Source organism: Lycium ferocissimum, chromosome 10 (assembly GCF_029784015.1).
Source record: "Lycium ferocissimum isolate CSIRO_LF1 chromosome 10, AGI_CSIRO_Lferr_CH_V1, whole genome shotgun sequence".
Classification (NCBI taxonomy): Eukaryota; Viridiplantae; Streptophyta; class Magnoliopsida; order Solanales; family Solanaceae; genus Lycium; species Lycium ferocissimum.
Window position 1 is genome coordinate 21,030,648 of NC_081351.1, and position 14,858 is coordinate 21,045,505.

The 14,858-nt window shown below is 37.3% G+C and overlaps 2 pseudogenes; one reads left to right on the plus strand and one right to left on the minus strand.

Annotated features, from left to right (window-relative positions):
- Positions 1-3,310: 3,310 nt before the first annotated feature.
- LOC132034703 (protein trichome birefringence-like 11) lies at positions 3,311-9,065 on the plus strand (annotated as a pseudogene).
- Positions 9,066-9,181: 116 nt separating this feature from the next.
- Positions 9,182-14,853, minus strand: LOC132034704 (linoleate 13S-lipoxygenase 2-1, chloroplastic-like; annotated as a pseudogene).
- Positions 14,854-14,858: the final 5 nt, after the last annotated feature.

A 14,858-nucleotide genomic window follows, 5' to 3' on the forward strand; every position in this document is an offset into this window, starting at 1 on the left:
GGGTTTGCACAATCTGGATTTATCCCAGGTAGAAAGATAAGGGAAAATGTAATACTTGCACATGAGCTTGTTCAAGTTTAATCTAGAAAACATATCTCCTCTAGATGCATGATTAAAATCGACCTTCAGAAATTCTATGACTCTGTTGAGTGGATTTTCTTACAACAAATCCTAGAGGAACTTGGCTTCCCAAATAGGTTTATCTCTTGGTTGCTTGAGTGTGTTAAGGCTGTCAACTATACCATCCTTATTAAAGGTGAACTCATTGTCCCCTTTGATGTTGCTAAAGGTTTGAGGCAAGGGGACCCCATATCCCCTTTCCTCTTTGCTATTTGTATGGAATATCTTAGTAGGAGCTTCGTTGGTTTACAAAGCAATCCAGAGTTCTAGTACCATCATAAATGTTCAAAGATCGGCATTGCCCATCTTAGTTTTGCTGATGGTTTTGCTTTTACAAGGGGTTCTTTTGTCTATTAAAGCTTTATATTCTTGTTCTTGCAAGCAAACTTACAAAAAAAGCTCAGTCTATTTTGGTGGGGAGGATCGGGCAACCCAGACAACTATTCTGCATCACCTTGGTTTTGGCCGGGAGAGCGCCTTTTAAGTACTGAGACATTCCTTCTAAAATAGGAAGGTGCGGAGGCGGAGCGGGATTTGAGGTTTGTGGGTTCGGATTAAGTCAAGACAACAACCTTAAGCAAATGTATAACAACCATCAAACTAACGAATAAGTACGGGTGGGCGTTTAGTTCTTCGGTTTTTCGGTTATTCGAATGTGTGTGTCTTAGAACAACATTCGATTTTTTCAAGTTCGCTTCGATTTTTTCTGTATGAGCCTAATTAATGAGCTATTTTTCAACTTGTAAAATGAGCTACTCTTTAAATTAAAATGGGTTGATTATGTATATCCAAAGAACTAGAGAATTTGTAACCAAAGGCAGAACTTTTGTTGGATGGAGGACAACAGGCGTGTCTGAGTCTTTTGTTTTTATGTAACCTTTTTTATTTTTTTATTTTTTAAAAGCGCATAGCAAAAAACAAAAAAGGAATATTGGAATTGGGTTTTGAACCCACGTCTCATAGACCAGAAAACTTTGCTAGCCAATTAGGCACCAGCGAACCATCACTTATTTTTGTTAGTGGGTTCATTTGTATTATATTGATATATGTTCACTGGATTATGTAGTACTAATACAGGGTTTATGCAAAAGCTACTGGGTTTTTCCAAACTCCTCTATTGCATTGTAGCTCCGCCACTAGGAAGGTGTCTATTATTTAGTGGAAACCCCTAATACATAAAATTACTGCTACAATATCTCTTAAGTTTGTCAAGAAGCAATCTTATGTCGGAAGAGTACAAATAGTACAAATTGTTTTTTGCTATTTAAGCATTTTGGGCTCAATTGTTTATTATCCTTGCCAAGGTACTAAAGCTTATTAATGGTACTATAGAAGTTATATTTGGTCTGGTACAAATGAGATTACAAAGAAGTCTATTATTGCTTGGGAAAGAGAGCATGCCTCAAGCTTATGGTAGGCTAAACCTGTCAAACTTGCAAGTGTGGAACAAGGTTGTTATAGCTAAAACTTGTTGGGATCTGGCCAATAAACAGGACACGCTCTGGATCAAATGTATACATTCCTACTACATCAAGGGTAAACTACTTAGGGAAATGCCTATTCTTGGTCAAACCTACTGGATAGTGAGGAAAATTATTGGTGCTAGAGATACTCTTGCTTAAGTTCATGGTGATTTTCACAAGGGCAAGAGTATTATCAGACATCTATACAATCTTTTGCTTGGTAGGACTCCTCTTGTACCTTGAAAGTGCTTTATGTTCTAGAATTCTGCAAGACCAAAAGCCATCTTTATTATGTGGATTTATCTTCATGGGAGGTTGCTTACTGCTGAAAGAATGCTTAAATGGGGTATTGCTGTGGATCCAAAGTGTACACTCTGTCAATAACATAATGAGCCAAAGGAACACCTCTTTGTTACCTGTTCTTTTACTCTACACCTATGGTCCAGAATTTTGGTGTGGTTGCAAAGGAGTCTTTCCCTTAGAGCTAATTGGTATTGTTGTAGGCCGTGCGTCCACCAAACAGTATATGAGGGACCTGGTTGTGTACCGTTACCGCATGCAATGCGATAAGTAAAGAAGGCACGATTTTACCATGAAAAACTCCTTGCTCGAGGATTAAAACCCGACGTACCTGCCCGGTAGGATTTCAACTCCACTACACGAGCAACTTCGATTTGACAGCTATCGTAAGCTAGGAATTAACTCCCATAATCCTTACCCTTATAATAACGCTTATACAACCTAAGAACTAACCCTCGTAGTCCTCCTCACTTGATGCTCAGGTGCAAGCACCTCACTTTACTTTGCAAGCACCTCCACTTGACTAACTCTAACCAATGACCACTAATACATCTAGACTAACTCTAGCCTAGTGTACCACTCAAAAACTTGTGGAAACACACTTCCACAAGCACACTTTGAGAATTTAAGATACCTACAACCGAACTTCTAAACAAGAAGAGTAGGTTTACGGTTTAAGCACGAATGAACAGAGACTTACAACAACATAAAGAACATACACTACTACAAAAAAGGGCGTTTTCGATCAAAAAATTTTGACCACATTTTTGGTCGAAAAAAAATCGACCACGCGCGGTCGAAAAATCAAGAATTTATTTTTTATTTTATTTTCAGTAGGATTTCGACCACACGGGGTCGATTTTTTAAAATGAAAACGTGGTCGAAATTAAATTTTGTATAAATAATAAATGGGAAACGTTTAAATTAAAAATAAAAAAAGCGATTTTCGACGCACGTGTGGTCGGGGTTGAACCACATTTATACACATCTGCTGGCTGGTCTTTACTTTTCATATTGAAGGTTTTTTCTTTCTCTCTCTTTCCTCTCTCCCTCTCCTCTCTCTACCCACACACACCACCTCTCTCCCTCTCCTCTCTACCCACACCACCAGCCCACCGCCCCACCAGCCCAGACCCTCAACCCACCGCCTTCCGACCACCGCCAGTCCACCGTCGGCGGCGCAGCCCTTGCATTTTCAGGTACATTTTTTTTCCAATGTCATGAACACTTACCAATGCATAATAATCTCATGTTATTAGCTACATTACCTTCTATATTTAGTAGATTTGATAACTTTATTTAGTGTTCAATATTTGTTTTAGGGTTTATTTTATGTTATTTTTTTTTTTGGATTTTGAGTTGAAATTGAATGTTATTTTTTGGGCTGTTTTGGTCCCTTTTTTTGGGACTATTTTGATTCTTTATTTATGTGCTATTTATTTATTTTGATTCTTTATTTATGTGCTCTTGAACCATCACTGGCAATTCTTGGTTTATTCTTTTTCATCTTTTTGCTTATACTTGTGTCTATTCTTGTTGGATTTTAGAATAGTGAATAACAACAGTGGTTCTCAGTTGGGTGGGCCCTCTTTTTTTTGTTACGTGGTTTGGTCTTAACGACTCTATTTTAGTAAATAGTAGCAGAAATGATGAAAAAGTGGGGTTTCTTGAAAAAGGTGGTGATGGTTGTGATATATTTGACGGGAATTGGGTGTGGGATGAGAGTTATCCACTTTATAAATCAAAAGATTGTATGTTCTTGGATGAAGGATTTCGTTGTTCTGAAAATGGCAGGCTTGATAATTTTTATACTAAATGGCGTTGGCAGCCTAAAGATTGCAACTTGCCCAGGTTTTTTTCTTTTTCTTTTTTTTTTTGTTTCAAACAACTGAATATTGTTTGATTATAATACTCTTTGTCCTGTGTATTGATGTTTTGCTGGTAGTGTCTTCTTCTGGCAGAATTTTCATTTTTCTTGCATACTTTGTCGTAGTTGATAAAAGTACTAAATTTTGCAATTGTTTTGTGGACTCTCTAGTGGAATTGACTAAACTGGGGCTTTTTGCATTTTTGGCCCACCGGCCAAAATTAATTACAGGCGCTATCTGTGACAATATGTATATTTTATGCGAGTTTATACTTAATACACAAAACATATACATTTTTCATATTATTATTCTGGGTGATCCAAAAATGTAATTATCCCTTGTTTTTATTGTTCTTTATTTTGAGAGGATTACTATGATTAGCTGTAGAAGGATTTTCATAGTCATTTATCATTAATTTTGTTTTTCTATATTCGAGAGGCATTGCTGTGATTCACTGTAGAAGGATTTTTCATAATCTGATTGAACCTGGAAAAAACAGAATTTAATGCTATTACTTACCTTTTGGGACAGATTTGATGCAAAATATATGCTAGAAAAGCTGAGGAATCGATGGGTAGTGTTTGTTGGGGATTCAATAGGAAGAAACCAGTGGGAGTCTCTTCTCTGCTTGTTGTCTTCTGCAGTTTCTGATAACAGCTCGATATATGAAGTTGATGGTAGTCCAATTACAAAGCATACAGGTTCTTTAATTTTTTAAGTTCAGGAATTCAACTGCACGGTCGAATACTACCGGGCTCCATTCTTAGTGCTGCAGGGTCGTCCGCCTGCTGGGGCTCCAAGAAATGTTAAATTGACCTTGAAGTTGGATCAAATGGATTGGAGCTCTGTTCAGTGGAAAGGTGCAGATTTTTTGGTTTTCAACAGTGGTCACCGGTGGAATTATGAGAAAACCATTAGAGGTAAAATCTTTTCTTTCCTATCATCAATAGCCATTGTTTTCTTTGGTTGATGTCTGATAAGCAACATATGATATAGTACTTGAATTATTTCTTAAGTAGAATAGGCAAATCTATTAGAGTGGCTAGAAATAGGGTTGATATATTTCTGGTCCTTTTTTTTTTTTTTTGCCTCCTTTTTGTTTGTAGGAGCTCCGGAGGGGTCGAGCGATACCTTGAGATGAGATCTTCAAGATTCTCACACGAGGAAGGAGAAGAACGGCGATGAGTACGGACCGATGGGTTGAGCAAAGTTTGAGCGAACTTGGGTAAATCGTTAGTTAACAATAATAATATTTTTTGTACTAAATTAGACTATTAACATTGTATCCTTTAATTTCGAAACGAATTTCAACAACACTTTGGGGGTTTCGAGCCACTCGGCCAAGTACCACGCGAGATGACCGAGCGAGTTAATACGGCAACAATGGATTGAGAAGGTTGCTCCCCAACAAGGCATGGGACGGTTTATGGGATGCCTAATCGGGCCTTTCGTCGAAACCGTCGGCCCGCAAGCGTAGGTGTTGCTTGATGATGGGACGGTTGATCTAAGGAGTATGAAGCTATAGCATCAAGTTGACACACTTGCTCAAGAACACTTAATTCCTCGGAGGCCAGGATGTTGGATATGCAAGCCCAGATTAATAGCTTACTTAATTCGCGGCCGTTTCCGATTCCTCCCAAGGTGGACGACGTTGGTCACAAGCTGACATAAATCATGCTCTTGTCGATGAGTCTAGTAGGGAGGATACGGATCATGTCTCTAACACCGAACATTGACCTTTTTGATTAATGTGCTTTTGGATTCTAATTATGCTATGTTTAAATGGATATGTATATTATGTTTAAGGTTTGAATGTAGTTTAATTTGAACTAAATTTTTAATTTTAAGATGTTTAAGTGTTTGAACGTAGTTTATGATGTTTAAGTGTTCAAGTGTTTGAACATTGTTTATGGTTGTTGTGTTGAATTGGATGACTGTTTTGGTTGATGAATTTGGTTATTTGAAAATTGGCGGGTGGGATGTCAAAAACGAGCAAATCTTTGGAAAAAAATATTCAGATTTTCGACCACGGGTGGTCGAAAATCGGTGAACTATTTCACAATTTCGACCACATGTGGTCTAAATTGTACTTGAAAAAAAATACAATTTCGACCACGTGTGGTCGAAATTTAGCAATATGGTTGCCAGATTTCGACCACATGTGGTCGAAAATCTGGGCCCAATTTACAATTTCGACCACATGTGGTCGAAATTGTGAAAATAATTTTTTTTATATTTAAATATAAATAATGTTTTCGACCACACGTAGTCGAAAAAGTTAAATATATAATTTAATATAAAAATAATTTTTCGACCACATGTGATCGAAAATAATTTTCCCTTAATTTCGGTAGAATGTGATTGCGACCACGTGTGGTCGAAAAAAAAATTCGACCTACCGATTAGCGACTTACGCGTGTGGTCGAAAAATTGGTCGAAATAAAGGCCTTTTCGACCTCGCGTGGTCGAAATTTTTGATCGAAAATCCCGATTTTTTTAGTAGTGATAAACTAACTCTGTGTCTGGATCGGGTTCTTTAGTTTTGCAAGTGACTTGTTCTTGAGAGAACTTGAGAACTTGTGACAGCGAAGATTTACTCGATTTTGATTCGGTTTTCAAGTCTACTCAATATGTTGCCATCATGTTGTATATATAGTCTACCCAATATGTTGTATATATAGTAGGAGCATGTGGGATGGATAAAGACCACTCGTTCACTTTGACCTAAAGCATGGGCCAGCTCACTACTGTACTTGTGTGCAACAAGTGGCTCGGCTTTACAGCTGTCTCTGCCGACAGTGCAAGGTGCACAAAGAGCATATTACAAGCCAGGTCTCTTATCTGGTTCTGAAACAGTTTGACAATCATCAAAACGCAAATGCACTTGGAACTATCAGGGATTAGTATATGCTATGGGCTTCTTAAGCTGGCAAGGACAAATCACAAAAAAGCTTGCATCTTCAGGATGCATGCTCTTTGTTAAAGTCACACATGCTATTTAGATTGAGAGGAACCACCGAGTCTTTCAACAGTCATTTAGAGAGGTGGAAAGCATAGCTAGGGAGGTTGCATATGTTTGCAATGTTAGAGCTACTCCTAGTTGTGCACAGTTGCTATGTAGTTATAGTTTCTGAGTTTGGTGTTATCTGATGTAATTTTTTTGGTCCTTAGATGTGTCTGCTGGTGTCCAGAACTTGAGATAGCAAGTTGTGTCTAATGTTATGCTATGATTTTGTAATTGGCGCACTTGGTGATTAATACAATCGGTAGTTACTAAAAAAATATTATATTTAACGAAAACATATAAAAATACACAGTTGGAACTTCATTATTGGCCGCCCAAACTTTTTTTTGTTATCCTCGAAAGCATGCATGTATGTTCATTCATGAAATTAACTCAAGTTATCATATGTAACCAATATATACATTATATTGGTCCAAAAGATCAAATGGTAAGTCAAACTCAACACGTGGCACATCTTGATATAGTCTACAAAATATAATCTATTCGAGCGGCAATAATCAAGCAAAAAATATGTGCTGAATGTGTTGAATTTAGATCCACATGTTGGATTTAAGATAGATAGCAACTTATCAAAGAGATACTTCTTGGCAGTTTAACACGTGACACATTTTGAATCACGTATAGTTTTACGAATTTTTTTTTTTTGGCTATTATGTTTGGATTTAAGATAGATAGCCACCTATCAAAGAGATACTTCTTGGCAGTTTAACTCGTGACATATTTTGAATCATGTATAGTTTTATGAAAATAAATTTTTTGGCTATTATGTGAACATGAAATTTTTGGTTACGTTCTTAAAGGTCAAGAATCAGTTTGGTGGATTGCTATTGGGACTGTTGGAATAGTTAGTATTGATGGAAGTATATGAGAAAATGAATTTTGAAGCGAGAAGCCCGGTGCGCTGCACCTAGCCCCCCAAATGGGTGCTATGGCGAGTGTGATGCGTCCGCTGTGGCACCCAATTTGGGTGCTGTGGCGAAATCCGACACGTCTGGCACCCAATTTGGGTGCTTTATGGCAATCTTGTGCCACTACAGCATCCGAACTTTTCTGCTGGTCTTTGAAAAGGCACCTGCTGGGAATGGTTGGCTTTGTTACCAACGGACTTCTAAAGGTACTATAAGTACCGCTCCGCCAAAACGATCTATAATTTCAAAAATGTAATGAGTTCAGTTATAAATACCTACAAAAATCTTAAATACGTGTCGATTTGCAGAAACGAGAAAAACCAATTTGTTGAATCTGCTGCAGAAAGATCCTAAATCTCATTTTCGAATAAAAGAAGGAAAAGGGTAGCCATTGATATTGATTTTCAAGAGTAATTCAATGTGCAGATCGAGAATTGTACAATGCAGTGTTTGATTTATTGCAAATATGAGCAATAAAGCACCTGTGAAGTTAGATGATGAATAGTTGGCTGAACTGCGAGAAATTTTCCAATCATTAGACAGAAACGATTGGCGCGCTATTGAGGTGTCTGAATTGATAAAGTGGTGGCCAAAAACGATTGGCGTTCATGGTGTCTGACTCGAGCTTGGCACGCAATTGAGGTCCCTTGGTTTAAAAAAAGTGTTGATCAACTCGAAACCATTGATTTAAGATCAAGGGAGTTTATTATCCCAACCCCAAAATGATAACGGAGTAAAGTGGGCTTTCTTATGACAAATTTGGTAGAGTGATTTTATAAAAGAAAAGCTCCAAGTTGAGTGACTTTATTGATGCAAAACAAAATTCAATGACTTTACTACATAATTCCTCATAATTGAGTAACCTTTTGAGATATTTACTCCAAATATCAGCAATAAAGCACCTGTGAAGTTAGATGATGAGTAGTTGGCTGAACTGCGAGAAATTTTCCAATCATTAGACAGAAACGATTGGCGCGCTATTGAGGTGTCTGAATTGATAAAGTGGTGGCCAGTGGTTCATGGGTGTCTGACTCGAGCTTGGCGCGATATTGAGGTCCCGTGGTTTAAAACAAGTGTTGATCAACTCGAAATTTTGATTCAAAAGGCTAATAGAAACTACAATGGCCTTGTTGAGCTTGTTCCGCCTATTGAGCTTGTTTCGCCTGTTGCACCCGAAATTTTTCCAGCGAAGTCCCCTTACACGGAGGAGCAGTTGAAACATCTTGAAGATTCAGGCATAAAAAGTGGAGCTGCTCTCTTGGTTCATCAGTCTGATACTTGCATTCTGGGTTCACAAAGGTTTAATAGGGCTTGGATTGCACTGCCACTCTGTATTTGTAACATTTATGTTGTTATCATGCAGGTTGATGCATTTATGTAAATTTTTCCTCCAAGGATTAAAAAAGAAACCAAATATGACAACCACAATTTAGGATACCAATAAACCAAAAATGGTTAGAACTAAATTGAGTGCAACTAATATTGTTACGATGGGCATTTACAAAACAAGAAGAGCACATTTGGCTTGCATTATTCTTCTTTCACTTGCTTATTACAAAATCCATGTCTTTGAGAAACATTAATTGAAAATCAAATGGAAATGCTATAAGGTACACCTTTTCCAGTAACTCCAGGACCAGAAAATGGTTTCAATAATTCATAAGGCAGAACTCCAGCTCCATTTCTATTCATCAAATTAGGATCACCATTTCTAGCATCAATAATCCCTTCAAGCTCCTTCAATTTCCCAGAAAATACTTCGAACGCCGCGTTAATTACTGGATTTTCAGCCCAGTAAGGTTCAATTTTTTCTCCAATGTACTCTTCATCTGGAGAATGGTTTGATAAAACATCCAAAATTGCCATTACTTTTGTTGCCTGAAGTTGTGAAGGGAAGCATTTTAATAGTGCCTCTTCAGGTTTGTTCAAGAAACACTCCCATTCTTCAGGTGTTGCATCCTCAGTTGGCATTTTTAACCTAGCAATTGTTGGCCTATTGGGAAAATAGCCTACATATACAATGGAAGAGTCAGTACTTTAAGAGTTGAGTACATATATATATACAAAATAAGTAGTAAAATAATTTTTTCATTTTTAAGAAATTAGGGTAGAGCGAATGGGATGTGGATTGTACACTCACTACTAAAAAAATGTGAATTTCCAATGGGAACGTCGATGGAAATTCACGTTTTTTAGTAGTGACTATAAAGGATTACTGGCAGTGGAAAGATTTTTTACACTATTAGTGTAAATCTATTGCGATAACAGGTAGTTACAAATGTTTACTTGCAGTTTAACCAACTGATAGTTATCATGAAGATTTTACTTATAATTAACTTATAAGTGATATGATTGCATAGATTTTTATTTTAAAACTTATATATACTAAAGGACGGAGTGCATGAAGCATCGCACATTTACGCAAGGTCCAGGGAAGGCCGCACACCAAGGGCATGTAATATAAGCAATCTACCCTTACGCAAGCATCAATGACTTATTCCAAAGTCCGAACTCGTGACCTATATATCACACGGAGATAATTTTACCGTTGTTTCAAGGCTTCCCTTCATCTAACTTATATATACTGACAATATTAAAGAATTCCGATACTATCAGATCATTTAAAACAAACTACAAGCAACTGTTCATAGTAAGTGAAATTATAAATGAGGAAAAGTAAAGCAAAAAAGCTAAGGTGAGTACCTGCGTAGCCGTATTGTCCAAAGTTAACAGCAGCATGATGGCCAGAAGTTACCCAAACTATTGTTGTGATAATTTTAATTAAGTCATTTGGAGTTTTCAACTCTGGCCACCATGGCTCATCTTTTTGTCACCATGGCCAACATTTTTGATCTCTGACCACCAAGCTTGGAGTTCTTTGTCAGATTCAATGAGATTTGCTTCTGGATAATAATGGTTGACATAGTCTGTTACCCATTGTTTAAGGATGTCCCACAGTACTAAACCATCATTGGCAAAAGGGTAATCTTCTATTGTTAGTTTCAAGCCATGTGGTGCACTTGGATCTTCCACAGCCATTCCCCTGTAAATTTTGCACAAATAACATGTTAGTGGAAGCAGGGTTGGAGGGGGCACAAGGTCCGGACCCTCGTTTGTCGGAAAATTATACTGTATATTAAGATTAAAATTATATTTATGTAAATCTAGTAAATAATGAATCTTCCCCTCCTATGTCATACTGATGTACAAAATAACGTCTTGATTCAGATTTGTTTCACCCTGTAGTAGCAATCAACAAAAAATCATATCTTATCGTCCGGGTTTTGATAATTAAAATAGGATACAAGTTATATATACTGACAGTGCAAAAAAATTTAAACTACTTGTGTAGACCTGTGATAGTAGGGTAGTTATCATTTTTATTGAGTAGCCAATTGAGGTTTATTATAGAGATTTACTTGTAAATACATTATAATTTATAACTCGAATTTGTGTGAATATTTTTATAATGTCAACGCATAGAATTTAAACTCAACAAAACCTAACAGAAGATTAGTGACCAACAAAAGTTGTTTTAAGGTGGTAAGGATCCCTCCATTTTTAACCAAAAGTCTCGGGTTCAACCCCTGTGAATGGAGTCCCCTTTGATTGGGAGCTTTTTAACTCTAAGGTGGGACTTCCCAAGTGAATTTGAATTAGTTGGGCCAAAATGGGTAGCGGACACTAGGTGGAAACCAAAAAAAAAAAAACAGAAGATTAGTTGTTAGAACCCGTAATTTTGTGCATTGGAGCAATCTGGATTAATTATGATAAGTTGAGGACAAAATTATTTCGGGATACAAAGTCAGGATTCTTGACCTTCGATTTTATTTTGAGATATAAGTTGTGCATGAATTTATTGGTATGAAACAATTAGGAAAATTTGGGACCAAAAGTGATAGAAATTGGAAGATGAAAATCATTCACAATTTCCATGGTTGGCCCACACAAATGGTGTTCAATTTTAATTGGGACAACACATTAATGTGGGCCAAGGGACCTTGACCAAGTCTTGCTAACTTAAATAAAGATGACCACTTCATTTTTCACTTCATCCACACTTGAAAAAAAAAAAAAAGTGAAGACTCCCTCCATTAAGGAGCTCACGGCCACAACCCAAAAAAATCCACCTCCATTTCTTGTCCTTCAAAAATTAATTCCTTGGTGTAAACCCATTATTTTGAGGTTCCTAAGTAGCGTGGAACCATCGTTGGGCGATCAATCCACTATTTCTCATCTTTTGGAAACCACATAGGCTTGTGGAAGTTGAAGAGAGAAAGGTAAGATTTGATCTTGTTTTTGTGTTATGAAGGTTATATTATTGTTGTAGTATGTTAAATTGGAGGAAAATCATGAAATATGAAATGTTGGAAGGGAGTTGTGTATGTGGAGCTTGGTAAGTGTAAATGGGTGTTGTTGTGTTATGATTGAAATTATGAATTAATGCCTAGTTAGTTGATTATGATCATTGTAAGGTGAAGAACGATTGAGAATTATCCATTTATGTATATGTGTGTGTGTTGGTCGAAATGGGTCATATTATATGACAATGAACGAATGAATATCGCTAATGTTTTAATCGTCGTCGCTATGAATTTTATGTTGGAAATGAATCTTTGATTGACTCAAATTGATGTTGTTAATGTTGCGGACTGTTTTAGGAGGTTATTGTATGTTTAAGGTAATTGGTATATTGATGAGATAGCATTGTTAGAATGTAAATTGTGGATACAAACCATGATTTAAAAATGAAGAAAACAATTAAAAAAGGGCCGCTCGGTTGGAATTTAAATTTTTCGGCCAAAGTGGGAAAAAAATTATTGGATCGTTGGGAATGTTATGTGAATTGTTTAGAATGTCTTTAAATATTGTTGGTAAAGAGTTGGGTTGGTAATTGAATGTATGATTTATATTGTGGCTTGAATGTAAGCGTCGAAACGAATATTTTGCAAGGTTTTAAATAATGGAAAAGGAAGCTATTGTTGTTGTATTGTTTTCCGAGATTGGATGTTGATGTTGCTAGGTTGGTTATTGTGGTTGTTGTTGTTGATTTTGAGCGAGTTAAATTCTCGGGATGGCCTAATTACGGGGAAGTCTTCTTAGAATTTTTACGTAGAATTTAGAGTTAGTTTCGAATAAATCGCTTAAGTGCCTATGTCTAATATTGGATATTCGTTGGCATATTTGTAGACCTTGGAGAGCCGGCGTAGGTTGGGATTGACTTTAGATTGGCTATCTTGGGGTGCGTACGAGGTATGTAAAGCAACCTTCCTTCTTTTGGCATGCCTTAGTTTTACATAGGCTAGATTAGAGCCTTGAGGGAATTCCAAATTCGAAATCCGAGCAGGATATGAACCTTATATAATTCTTGGCACTCTTATGCATGACTTGATAAGAATATGAACCATTATGTCTTCGAAAAGAAAAGAATCGTTTTCCAAATGTTGTAATGATTATTCTGATTTCAAATATGACTATTGTACTTATCTTTTGGTATGTTGCGAGATTTCGAAAGAGAACTTTTGACCATCGCTCCGATTACCATAAAATAGTTATTTTAACTATTTATTGAGTTTGATAATACGAGTTTGACACATAAGGACGATTTCGGTTGTAGCTTCGATGTACTAATCCCGATAAATGCGAAACTTGTTTTGCAATTTCCGATGTTAGTAAATATGTTTGGTCATCGGATTTTTGAAAGGTAGCTTAATTATTTATTTGCTCATATGCTTGTGATTTTGACACGAGATTATGATTTCTGAAGTTTGGCTTGATATGCTTTCGAGGGACATTCGGAGAAAATTTGAATTGACTATTTCCTTGGGTTGGAAATAATAGTACGCTTTAGTTATTCTATTGGGTTTGTAATAATGATTTGTATGCCGTTATATGATATTGCGCCGGTATTTGTACGCGGTATGTTATGTTATGTTATGTTATGTATGTTATGTTACATGATATAGCCGCCGGGTATTTGCCGCGGTATGTCACGTGATATTGCCGTAGGTATTTAGCCGCGGTATGTTATAACGATATTGCCGCTAGGTATTTAGGCGCGGTATGTTATGTGATGTGATAGTCTTCTTTGGATTTTTGACCGCGGTATGTGGTGACAACGAGTTCTATGCATAGTTCGTTTTCTTGAGAAAAATATTATTAATAAGTAAACGTTTGGGTATTTTGGATATGTACTTACTTTACCGTATTTTCGCTCCGATTATGACTCGGATTTGATATATTGTATATTTCTACTTTGCATACTCGGTATATTCCGTACGGACCCTTTCGTCGGGGGGCACGTTTCATGCCGCCGGCAGTACGGACGCACGATTGGTGATCCATAGATTTAGGACACCTTCTTCCTCGCTATTTGAGTCTTTCCTCTCGTTACGGAGCTTATATTTTTGGTATATATTCGTCTGTTGCATTGTATATATTCGGTCATGGGTACGGGGGCCGTCCCGTCATAGGATTACGTACGTACGTTTAAGGTGTGGACATGGTTGTGGGTTGTGCCTACTTTTGTACGGTTGCGTTTGGATATGTTGTGTTTTGGGCGATCCCATTCGCAGCGGCGGCGGTCCGCATATGTATATATGTTGTGTTGGTGGCCGGTGTGGCCTTGTTGGTATTTTATGTGCGCGGGGTTGTTTTGGATAGTCGGTAAAACAAAGGAAACTACTGCTTGAAATTTTTTTGCGGAAATTATCTAACTTTGAAACACCGCCTTGTCGGCTTTTGTGATATTCTTGGATGCGTTTGATATAATTCGAGGTAGCGTCTGATAGGTGTGTATAGGTGCCCAATTAGGGCACCAGTCACGGCCTACGGGGTTGGGTCGTGACATTAGTGACCACTCAAGGTTGTGGTAGGGTGGTAAGCACCCTGCTCCCATCTTTAACCGGATATCTCGGGTTATACTTGTGTGAATGGAGTTACCTTTAGTTCAAAAGCGTTTTACCCCAGAAGTAAAACTTTTCGTCGCGAATTCAAACTAATCGGAGTCCTAAAGCGAATACCGAACATTGGATCGGAAACCAAGAAACAGAATATTAGTGAATTATTACCTGCTAATAAGGTTTTCTGGGAGTGCCTCCCTGGTCAAATCTCCATTGAACACCATAAGCAACAGCGCTCAACTCACATGCATACTTGCCAGGGAAAAATGAAC